Source organism: Pongo abelii, chromosome 16 (genome assembly GCF_028885655.2).
Source record: "Pongo abelii isolate AG06213 chromosome 16, NHGRI_mPonAbe1-v2.0_pri, whole genome shotgun sequence".
NCBI lineage: Eukaryota > Metazoa > Chordata > Mammalia > Primates > Hominidae > Pongo > Pongo abelii.
Genome location: NC_072001.2, coordinates 35,724,840 through 35,737,532, shown reverse-complemented (window position 1 = coordinate 35,737,532; position 12,693 = coordinate 35,724,840). Strand labels below are relative to the sequence as shown.

The 12,693-nt window shown below is 38.7% G+C and overlaps 1 protein-coding gene and 1 non-coding gene across 6 annotated transcripts in view; one reads left to right on the top strand and one right to left on the bottom strand.

Moving 5' to 3' along the window:
* FMN1 (formin 1) overlaps positions 1-12,693 on the top strand; it is a 434,649-nt gene that overhangs the window by 217,260 nt on the left and 204,696 nt on the right. The window lies entirely within an intron of this gene.
* LOC112129274 (small nucleolar RNA SNORD77) lies at positions 12,421-12,485 on the bottom strand. Its single transcript, XR_002911681.1, has one exon. It is a non-coding gene; the product is annotated as a small nucleolar RNA SNORD77 (small nucleolar RNA).

The following is a 12,693-nucleotide window of genomic DNA, read 5'->3' as shown; positions in this document are numbered from 1 at the left end:
TTACCAGAACGTTATATCCATAGAACCATGCACTACATAGTCTGTTGAGTCAGCTCCTTTCACTTAACAGAGTGCGTTTGAGACTCATCCATATTGTTGCATCTACCTGAAATCCGTTTCTTTTTACTTCTGAGTAGGATTCTACTTGGTGCACCTTCCACAGTTTTATTTTTTCACCAGTTGAAGAACATTTGGGTGGCGTCTAATTTTGGGCAATGTATTCATCAGGGTTTTCCAGAGAAACATAAGTAATAGGATGTGTGTGTCTATGTGTGCGTGTATACGTAAAATATATAGATACATATTAATGTGAATATTTTAAAATGTATATGAAGAGATTTATTATAAAGAATTGGCTTACATGATTATGGAGGCTGATAAGTTCCAAAATCTGCAGGGTAAACTGGAGATCTAGGGGGGCCGACAGTATAGCTCTGGTCTGTGTCTAGAGGCCTGAGATTCAGGAGGGCTGGGGGTGTAGTTCCTGTGCAAAGCCTGGCAGACCCAAGACCCAAGAAGAGTTCAGGTGTGAAGACAAGAAAAAACCTATGTCCCAGTTCGAAGGCCACTGGGCAGGGGAATTTTTTCGTAGTAGTGGGAGAGTCAGTCTTTTCGTTCTATTGAGGCCTTTAACAGATTGCATGAGGCCCACCTTTATTAGGGAGGGCAATCTGCTTTACCCAGCCTCCAGATTTAAATGTTAATCTCATCCAAAACACCTTCACAGACACATCCAGAATAATGTTTGGCCAAATAACTGGGCACCCTGGGGGCCAGTCAAGTTGACACATAAAGTTAACCATCACAGGCTATTATTGATAACGCTACCAAAAACATTGGTGTATAGATTTTCATATTAACCTATGTTTTTGTTTCACTTGGGCAAATGTGTAGGAGTGGGATTGATAGTTCATATGGAAAGTGTGTGTTTAACTTTATAAGAAATGGCCAAACTGCTTTCCAAAGTAACAGTACCACTGTCCATTCCCATCAGCAATCTGAGAGTTCTAGTTGTTCCACATTCTCACTGGCATTTGGTATTGTCAGGTTGGTCTGTTTTCTTCTCTCACTCCTCCCTCTCCTCCCTTCTCCCAATAGGCGTGCAGTGATATCTTACGTGGTTTTAATTTGTGTCTTCCTGTTGAGATGACTAGTGATGTTGAACATCTTTTTATGTGCTTATTTGCTATTCGTATATCTCCCTTGGTAGATTATCTGTTCAGATCTTTTACCCATTTTTGGAGGGTGGAGGGAATTTTTTTTTCCTTATTTTTGTTTTAACTGAATTCTCTGTATGCTCTGGATGGAAACAAGTCCTGTGTCAGTTATTTGTTTTCCAACATTTTTTCCCTGTGTGGCTTAGAGACTTGCAACAAACAGAAAATTTTAATTGTGAAAAGGTCTACTTGATCAATTTTTAAATGGATCATGCTTTTTAAAAAATTAATTGTTTAGTTGACAACAATTGTATATGTTCATGGTGTACAATATTGTGTTTTGATATGTGTATACGCTGTGGAATGCCTAAATCAAGCTAAGTAACGTATCCTAAATGAATCATGCTTTTGCTGTCCTGTGCTAAATGAATCATGTTTTTGATGGCATATGTAAGAATTCTGTAATCCAAGGTCCTAAGTATATTCTTCTGTGTTTTCATTAAGATGCTTTTTTGATGATGACAAAGTTGACCGAAAAGTTGATTCAAAGGCTGTTGAGTCTTATGTTAGCACAGAATTTAATTATTATTTTTTTTTTGAGATGGAGTCTTGCTCTGTTGCCCAGGCTGGAGTGCAGTGGCGCAATCTCGGCTTACTGTAAGCTTCGCCTCCCAGGTTCACACCATTCTGCTGCCTCAGCCTCCCAAGTAGCTGGGACTACAGGTGCCCGCCACCGCCCCTGGCTAATTTTTTTTCGTATTTTTAGTAGAGACGAGGTTTCACCATATTAGCCAGGATGGTCTCAATCTCCTGACCTCGTGATCCACCCGCCTCAGCCTCCCAAAGTGCTGAGATTACAGGCGTGAGCCACCGCGCCCAGCCAGAATTTAATTAATTTGAATGTAATATTTTAGTGACAGAAAATCTAAAAAATCACATTTTACATAATATATAGTTACAAATGGAAACATTTTTTGAAAAAAAAATTTCCTGTTAAAATCCCAGGGTTTGAATAGAATTGAATAAAATAAAAGAGTCTCTAAAATTAAACATGAATTGTAAGAAATGTATTTCATTCTTTTTTGAGACACAGTTTCACTCTGTCGCCCAGGCTGGAGTGCAGTGGCATGATCTCTGCTTACTGCAACCTCCGCTTCCCAGGTTCAAGCAATTTCCATGCATCAGCCTCCTGAGTAGCTGGGGTTACAAGCATGCATCACCACAGCCGGCTAATTTTTTTGTGTGTTATTAGTAGAGATGGGGTTTTGCCATTGGCCAGGCTGATCTTGAACTCCTAACCTCAGATAATCTGCCTTCCTTGGCCTCCCAAAGTGTTATATGCATGAGTCTGAATTTTAAAAGAAGAAGAAAGAGAAGGAAGGAAAATAGACCAGTTATAATTTTCCCTAATCAATGAAACCATTTTAGAGACATAGTTTCAGGAAATCAGAGAAAATTTGGTATTCCAAAGACTGAAATAAAACAAAACAAAACAAAACAGAAAATAGCGAACCCAAGTACCCCAGTAGTAGATCTGCTGCTGGTATATAAATGTGTAAAATTTTTGGCATAATACTGTACAGTTTTAAAAGGCACAATATTTAAGATTAAATGTTCTTTTAAAATAGTGTGAAAACTGAGTTTACAGAACTGAAGCACCTCTTTGGATCCCTAGAAACCTGGTTTGTAAAGAAAATAAAAGCCAGATACATAAAGCAAATTTAAGGTTACATAGCAGCCTTATGCAGAGCTAAAGCCAAGTGCTGTGATCCTATTTTAGTTTTTTTTTTTCCGAACTGACCTAGACACACAAATTCTATCAGAAAATATTTATCTTTGGGTCCATTTCTTAAAGAATTAAGATTATATTCAATTTTGTGATCCCTTTCTGGCATCTTAACTTATGTCTTGTATAATGAGTGTGCCTTTTGGCTAGGGTGAGCAATTTTTGGAAATTTAAAACATTTCCCCTCCTAGCTTCTTTTAGAGGAGGCATCCTAAGCCAGAACCCAAATCATAAAGAAAGACAAGCAAACCCTCTTGTTTGTTTGCCCTGTCGATTGGCCTATAATGTAAAACCCGTTCAATGGCAGATTTATCAAGTGACTAATCCCTGGGAAAACTCGAAGTGGCAAGGAGAAGGTGATTGTGATCCAGGCATGCATCATTGGTCATTTGTTTAAGTAATGAAGGTGGAAAGCCAGATACCTCCTTGCTTACTTGCAAAAATTAATTCAGGGAGGTTGGTTTATGCATGGTTGGGCTTGGAGTAGCATTCTGCTGATGGGATACAGTGAACACAAATGACTTGGTATGCTTTTGCTGGATGAATCAAATGCATTTGATGGTATGGTCCTGGGTTTTCTTCAGTTGTCAAGGAAAAAGTTATGTCTGAATAATAATAGTAAAAATAATAGCACTGTAAAACTCACACCAGCTCAGTTGTCCTGGAAATTCATCATAACTTAGAAATATATTACTATTTCTACCTAGAATGAGCTTCTCAAAGTATGAATGGTTTCTTTTTTTTTTTTTTTTTTTTTGAGACGGAATCTTTCTCTGTCGCCCAGGCTGGAGTGCAATGGCACAATCTCCGCTCACTACAAGCTCTGCCTCCCGGGTTCACGCTGTTCTCTTGCCTCAGCCTCCTGAGTAGCTGGGACTACAGGCACCCACCACCATGCCCGGCTAATTTTTTGTATTTTTTAGTAGAGACGGGGTTTCCCCATGTTAGCCAGCATGGTCTCGATCTCCTGACCTCATGATCTGCCCACCTCAGCCTCCCAAAGTGCTGGGATTACAGGCGTGAGCCACCGTGCCGGGCAAATGGTTTCTTATTTTCCACAGGATCTGGTACTTTGCAGATGCTCATCAAAGCTTGTTTGAATATTGGCTGGTAGGGAGGCCATCTTTATTGTAACGAAAACCTGTTTGCAATTTACCAGGTTTATACAGCACCACTATGAAGAGTAAGCTCATAGCAGAAGATGTATCACCAACCACTACTCTGAGCCCCTTCTTGCTCCCAGAGAGCTGTATCATTTGTAAAGTTGTGGGAACTATTTTTCTAGTCAGTACTCCTAGAGTCTCATGCATAAGTTTCATCTTTTACACCAGAAAGAACTCAAGAGCTGGCCCCTTTTGATGTCAACTGACTCCATTTGATAATTCTGTATAATTGACCTAATATCATTTTTTCATTTCCTACCGAATTCCAATTTAAGAAATGTACTAAATGTTGGGAGAATGTAAGGCAAACCTGATTGAGGAATCCACATCATAGTTTTCAAAATGTTACTGTTGTGGAGATGGACACTGGCCATGGGATAGTATCCCTTTATAGACAAGTGTGTGAGGCATCTAGAGGGAAATATTAAAATGATTACTGTAATTAATTGGAGAACCTCAGTTTGTCACAGTGTATTAAGGACCAGGGTTTATCATCTGTTTCTTCTAAGCTTGCATGTCCTCTAGAATGTGTAATGCCTCTCATTGGACTAGCTGCAGCTTCAGCAGTGATAATAATAATACAACATAAAATTGCAAGTTCTCTCTTTTAATAGAAAAGGAATTAGTATGTTGGCTCATTGCCTAAAATGTGCAGTCTTAGTTTTGCTCATTGGGTTTAGAACTACTTTTTGGAAAAATAGAGTCTGAAAGTCATTTCCATGGATATAGATCCATTTTGTGACTTATATTTTGGATATTAATAACTTAGAAATAAAATGTTACTGAAGTTCTCCCATGAGTAAGAGTGCCTTTTGTTTCATAAAATGCACTGTGGCTACAATTTTGTTTTGTGTCTCAAGTATAAACCTCAGTGCAGATTTCAAACATCTGTTTTACTTTCCTGCTACTTCCTTGGATGACTATCCGTGGTGATATTTGCTGATTTTAAAGGTGTATTCCTTAATACTTGCAATTAACTATCACCTTTCAAAATTAATGAATAGGCTGGGTGCAGTGACTCACACTTGTAATCCCAGCACTTTGGGAGGCTGAGGCGGGGGATCACGAGGTCAAGAGATCGAGACCATTCTGGCCAACATGGTGAAACCCTGTCTCTACTAAAAATAAAAAAATTAGCTGGGCGTGGGGGCATGCATCTGTAGTCCCAGCTTCTTGGGAGGCTGAGGCAGGAGAATCGCTTAAACGTGGGAGGTGGAGGTTGCAGTGAGCCGAGATTGTGCCACTGCACTCCAGCCTGGTGACAGAGACTCTGTCTCAAAAAAAAAAAAAAGGAATAATTGTATCTAAATTGCATACTTATCACTGGTTTTCAGAGCACCTTGTTGAATCTGATTTCGTGTCAACATTTGCATTCATAATGAGGCTTGGGACTATCTCTTTATATTGCTTAGATAATACCATGCTTTAAGCTCTTATGAAGCTTTCATGAATAAAGATGTGTTCAAAGAAGCATTGAAACAAAGTGATACGAGAGTCTTGGGTGTGGAAATTACTAATGTTTTAGAACTACAGGAAATCTTAATGACTAAGTATTTTAAACCTCTCATTTCAGACATAATATTTAAAATGAGGCTTGGAGGAAACTTAAAAATTGGCTAAGAGCAAGTAGCTAATGATTGAGATAACCAGGAGTAGAATTCAAGTCTTTGAACCCAGTGCTTTTTCCACCTGAGAGCCAAGAAACTTCAAATCAATTATTTACTTAATCATTCCATATCTTTTTCAGGAGGATGGAGGGCAAATATTTTGAAGAAAGCATCTGTGACTAGAAAGTATCTTTTTTTGTGTGTTGGCGTACTGACTTCCTAAAATGTATTGCATGGGAAGGATTATTAATCATTGAGGATCAGTGATAAGGTGGATAGTAGATTTAGTCTATCTCTTATTGGCAATTTACTTAATTCCTCAGTGCTTCTCTTTCTTCATCTGGAAAACAGCCACAATATCAGTATTCTCACAGATTGTTGTCATATGCATTGATGTAATGCAAATGCATTGTAAGTAATAGGTGGAATGTAGTTTTACTAATCATTAATTATTATGAGTTACTATTATTTACTGGATATCAATTTAGGGAGTCATCTGATATTAATTCAAAATAGTAAGGCAGAAAGAGCATAAATTTTTATATCAGCCAGGATTGAAATCCCCTTGTTACTATTTTTCAGCTGTGGAATCTTATACAGATTAACACCTCCCCCAGAATGTCTGCCTTGCAGAGTCGCAAGGACGAAGGCAGCTAGCGTAGTGCCTGGAACACTCACACTCACGCCATGTTGGTTTGGATTCTCTTCTTGTCTTTCCCGAGCATCAGCATGGCAGGTAATTACTGGAGGTCAGCACCATTTTTACACATGTGTACTCTCCAGCATTGCATGCATTGGGTTTTACTCGGAGTCAACTTCATATCAATTACTCTTTACCCCTTCTTTTCCTGCCCTGTTTCTCTATTTCTTTATCCCTCCCAGCAAGTTCTAATTACAGAAATGTGTCAAATGTGCCTCATGTTTCTAAGTGTCCTTGACATGGCCTTTTGGTTGTAACTTGATGTGCTTACATTTCTGATAAGAACAAAAAAATTATAATAGTTAATTAAAACCAGCTTTTGTTAATTTATGGGGTTCTCATTAAACCCAATGCCATTCTCTTCATTAATAGAAACTTTTGTTTTTACAGTGGCGAGTATAAGCCAATTAACTAAGGGGTTATTGAAGTCTCTGGACAGCCTTCAAAAAGAAAACAGAAGAAACTCGTATGCATGTCCAAAGCCATAGAATCACCATCGCCTTGCCTTACCTAAGCATTCTGTAAGAACTGAATCCCATCCCTTCGAGGCGTTTTGTGCTCCCAAGCCTCACTTTCCTTTCTTTCCCTCTGCTCACACTGTACTTTTCAGAGGTGGCAAAGCTTTGTTGAGCCTCCGTGCAGCCCCCAGGAACTGCCTAGCTTTCTCCAGCCTAGGGATGTAGAATTTGGAAGAGTCCCTGGAAAAGACTGACTTACTCAAGTTGTACAGCAGATAACCTGATTTTTTATTGGCCCTGGCAGCACCACCTAGAGAGAATGTTTTTAACAACAAAATGCTAACGGGTGATTTTTCCACAGTGCTTGGCACCAACACGATGTCTTTCATCAGTAGGCGCTTTTCCACCTTCTTTTTGACAGACATGCTTGTGGGGACCAGACAAGCAAAAGTCTCCTCTGTTGCTTGGGTTTCAGTACAGTGTGTTCCTTCGATGATATCTCTGAGCAGTGGTAATGGGGAGGATATTAAAAAATAATGAGGATTTGGTAGGGGAAGGGAGAACCATCCCCAAAGGAGGCTGGGGAAGTTGTTAGAGTCCAATTCCTAATCAGATTAGAATCACAAATGTGGTTCATTTCTACCAGGTAGTTTATTATATGTATGGGAATAGCCTTTGAGCTGACTGTGAAGAGAATTCTTATTTACATTAAGTATTTTGAATTATTAAAACTAATATGATCAACATCAACTTTTAGAAATACCTTCATTAAAAAAAAACTTGGATGTTTTATGAGTTTCCTAGTCCAAAAGTGGAGGAAGTAACAGAAAAGAGATCAGAAGAGTGTTTAGTATGTCTGCTGTAGTTTCAGTATTAGTCTGTAAGTAATGTCTAACAATTGACAACTAACAGGTCTTAAGGGTTTGCTGTGTATGGGAATAGCAAAGAGAAAAGGATCTTTATCTCTCCTTAAATTTTTTTGGAGTTTCACTTACACTAAGCATTCTGGATGGCTAACTAGGCAAGCAGTGTGTGATGCTCTGGAGGTTCAAATATGATTAAATTGTGGTCCCCAACTGCCTGGAGTTTTTAGATTTGCAAAGAAGATAAACAGAAATGACTATAATGCAACATGAACCTAGAATGTTCCTTGGAAACAAAAAGGAAAACTTAAGTAGAATTAAGAAAAGTTTAAGCCAGAAGATTCAGTTGAGCTTGATTTCATTTTTTTCAGGGCTTTCACTAGGCGAAAATGGATAAAAGGTGCTCTAAATAGATGAAACAGCATGTGTGAAAGAGTAAAGATGTGGGTGTTGGTTGTCTGTAGTGGTATAGCATAGGAAAAGAGCAGGGAAATATCTGGGAAAGTAGGCAGAGGCCAAGTTTTGAAGAGCCATGAGTATCATGGAAAGAATTTAGGCTTGTCTGCTGTGTAGAACAACTATTCTCAATCTGGACAGTGAAGGAACATTCCCTTTATTGGGCATATCACAATTAGGAAAGGGACTTTACCAAATAACACATTTCTTTGGAGATTCTGAAATGACCCAAGTGAAAGTCATTGCCAGAAGAACCCATTGATACTGTGTTGTTATACTATCTCAGCTGTGTTAGAGCAGAATACAGATTAAGAACAGTTGTTGTTGATTTCACCTCTGGCTCCCGTTGGAATCTCTTGCAGTGCTTTAAAGACACCTGTGCAAAGGCATCATCTCAGACTAATTAAATGAGGGTCTCTGGGGATGGGCCTGAGCACCAGTGTCTTCCACAAAACTCTCCAAGTGATTCTAATGGGAGCAGGGCTTGAGAACCACTTTATTAGAAAGATAAAAATTGTGCCACTAGGAAAAAAGGGGTAATCAAAACAGGGTGGTTTAATTGGCATTGTCCTCTCAAAGCTAGTAAGTTTGAATCTTTCTTATTAAGAGATGGACATATATTATTATAACAGACTGTTGCAGGTGAGAAGAGGATGTGATTAAAAATGAAAGCAATTGAAGTAAATAAATTAAGAGTAAAGGAAGGTAGGTAAAACTGAAAAGACTGAAAAGATGTCAAACCTCAGCACCTGTCTCTTTTCAAATGATGTATTGGGGTCAAATCACCAGATTTTTAGCAGGAGAGAGTGAGAGAGAGGGGAAATCTTGAGACTTTCTTTATATGTCCTAAAGAACATTGATTTAAAAATAAATGGAGGGTTTATAATTGGATACTGCTTACAAGCACATGTTCAATGTGTAAGTAAAGTTAACAGGATATAGGATATAAAGGCATTTTGTTTCCTTGACCTGGCATTATCTGTAGTTTCCTTTGTAAGGGACTGGTTTTGACACTTCCTAAAGATTCCCAGGATCCTGGGCAAAGATTGGGAGTACATGATTATCTAACAGAACGTTCTACTCGGTATTAGAATCACCAAATCATCACCAGTCTTTCTAGCTGTGTATCTAGATAAAGGAGGAGGAACAGCACATAATATCCATGTACAAAGTAGAAGTGGTAACTAACAGAAAATAAAATTAAAAATAGTGTTTAAAGATTAGCTTTCCCAAAGCTTCCATGTATGGTATGCATGAACTTGAGATGCTTCATTTATAATAGCGCCAAACACAATTTGAAATAATTGGTACGATATGGGCAGACAGAGAATGAATGAGGTGCTTATTACTTTAATCACTTTGAGTTGCTTTGCCACACTGAGGTCATGAACACAACCAAGACAAAACTGGAATGATCAAAAGAGATTATGAAACAGGAAAGGTCAAAGACAAGTGTTTTTTTGGGGGGTGAGGGTCAGAGAGAGGCAGTGATCCAGAAAGATTTCTTACTATCATTGCAGCGTATTGGTGTGCAGTACATGGAAATTCATTGTTTTCCTTCTTATTTGGTCATTCTCTATATCAGTGAATACAGTATGTGAGGAACCCATTCATGGAGTCTGTGCCTGGTAATCTGCCCCCTACCTTGAGTGTGTGCAACAGAGGAAGGGTATTGGAAGAGGACAGTATTTGCAAAGACCCAGATGCATGAAAGAGCAGGGACCTGTTTAGAAGACTGGAATTCAGGGCATATCTGGGGAAGAGACGAAAGCCAATAGTGGAGAAGTTGGTCAGAAAACAGATTAGAAGAACTGTTGTTGTGTCTGTGCTAAAAAGTTAGTCTGCAAGTAATAGCTAATTATTGAAGAGATTTTAAGGACTAGGGATCTGCATTTAGTATTATTTTTTTTCAAAATCTTCTTGGAACCAAAGTGGCTGAATTTGAGTCAAGAAAATGCTCATTGGCTTTGTCCAGTGAAAGATGGAGGTGGTGGGGGTGACAAGAGAAATCAGTAACATTTGACAAATAGCATGTTGAGGATGAGAGAGAGCAAGAAATTCAGCATGACATCAGGTTTCTGGATGTGCTGACTGGAGGCGATGAGGCCATTAATAGTGAGGAGGAATTTCAGAGGAGGAACACATTGGGGTTCAGCAACAATGAGTTCACTTTCCAACCTGTTGGATCTGAGGCAGCTGGTTAAATATTTAAGTAGATTAATTCAGAGGATACTTGGAAATATGATCTCAAGCTACCAAGTTAGAAGGTACTCACTCGGTGTCATTTATATGAGTATGTGAGATCATCTAGAAAGATTGTATAGTGTGAGAAGGAAAAAAATGGCAAGGAAGATGCCACGAGAACCACACTTAAGCCTGAATGAGTCTACAGATGGACTAGGCACAGCAGAGAAACAGGAGGAGAACAAAAGGAGAGAGGTGGAATCGAGTTCAGGGAAGCAGAATTTCAATGCTTACGCAAGTCAACTCTTAACAAATGTGGCAGAGAGGTCAAAATCACTGAAAAGTGCTGATTGAATGCAACAGTCAAATCATGGAGTTGCAGTAGGATAGTGGGGATGGAAGCCAGTAATTGGGTGAAAGTGAATGAATGAGAAAAATAAAGCATGGGTTGAGTGCTTTTTTCAAAAAAGTTCTCCTGCGAAGGAAAAGAGGTAGGGTTAGAAAGTGCCATAGCTAAAGGAATTTAAGAAGGATTTTGGTATGTCTATTTTTGCTTTAGAAGCACAGAGCATGTAGACAGTAGAGGGCATGGGGCTGGGAAGCGTACCCAGAGGAAGCTAATGGGGCCACTGGGCTCTGATCTGCCAGGCATTAGAGAGACAATAATAATGACAGCAAACTGAAATAGTTACTTACTATGCTGCAAACCCTCTTCTGTATTTTCTTTTACATATATTAATTTGCCTTCCTGGCATATCTGCTCTTTCAGGTACATTTTATTATCCCCATTTTGCTTACAAAAAAACTGAGATATGGAGAGGTGAACTTAACTGCCCAATTTGTGTTCTGCCCACTACACTAAACAAATGCCTTACCTCAGAGCTGCTAAAATGATATATAGCTTTACATGTCAGCTTCAACAGATTTAGAAGATCGTTGATAGAGTGGTAGAAAGAAGAGGAGGTGGGGGCCAGGGCTTTTGCTGTAGACACAAGATTTCATCTTGGGGAGTTTATGATCTGATAGGGGAGGCAGAAACTCAGTAAGTTCACCAAAAATATTTCCCTTATTAGGGAAAGTTTCACCATGCAGTATGTCTTTGAAACTCTTTCATATCATTAAGAAGTTGAGGATTGAGTAAAATTATTGCTTCTTGAATATTTGATTCTTAATCTTGAAAGAAGGTTTGGTTGAGAATAACAGCTGAGAGTTAGTTGTTGTGACAGAACCGAACTAGTCATTAGAATGAAATTAAAATGTGGGTAATTCAGGGTGGTAATCAGGACTAAGATGTGGGTGGAAGTGGACGGGAAAGAGAGAAATGAAGATGGAAATGATACGATGTTGAAACAAAGATTATCTTGATCTCACAGTTGAGTGAAGCTCGAAATTACTTTTAGGTAATCGGTAGTTGAACTCACAAAAGGCTAGGTAAACTTTCGTATTTGCAGTACTTTGCTTATCCTGATTGCTTGAGCTTTTCCTAGTTTCATGCCTATCCCTCTACAAAGGTAGCATTGTCTGAAATTTTTAAAAAATAATTAGGAATTTGTTAGTCTCTTGCTCTGCTATTAGCATTAGCAACAGAAACTAACAGTAAGATTTATCCAAACATTTCTATGTTCCAGGTATAATGCCTACTATTTTATATGAAGTATCTCATTTTACTTTTATAAAAGTCCTAGAGATGGCTCACTATTATTTCTACTTTACACTTGAAGAAACTCAGGCTTAGGGACACAGTGTTCCTTGTCTAAGGTCATAGAAGTCGCAAGTGCCTAAGCCAAGACGTGAACCAGGTGGTGTGACTCCAAACTCAGGCACTCAGTGCTCTGCACTGCACAAGAAATAGACGGTGTCCTGAGCTAGCCATTTCCCTCAGAGTTGGCTCAGCTACCATGTCCACATATGAGAAGATTAGCCTTCGAAAAACTTTGTCTTTCAGTTCTCCTGACTATAGCTCTTTAGGGGTTTGCTCTTGAGAATGAATATTAGAGAAAAGTTGAACCTAGTAAAAAATAGTTAAAAGTTATCTTTTTTTTTTTTAACACCAGACAAATGGTAGATCTCTTCATAATTCAATCTGCTGAACTACGCAAACATCATAGTATAAAAGTTATCTCAATGAAGGTAGATGAGTTTCCTGTGTTTATACCTTTCCTTCCAAGGCTGTTGAAATATTTCTTTACTTTTTCAATGCAAAAGGGAGCTGTACTTGTGCATGCTTAGGTGTTCTAGATATTTGTGCTGAAATTATAGTGGAGAGAGTCTTGATAAGGGAGGTGCTTGGGACAGTGACAGTGACAGTGAATATAACTA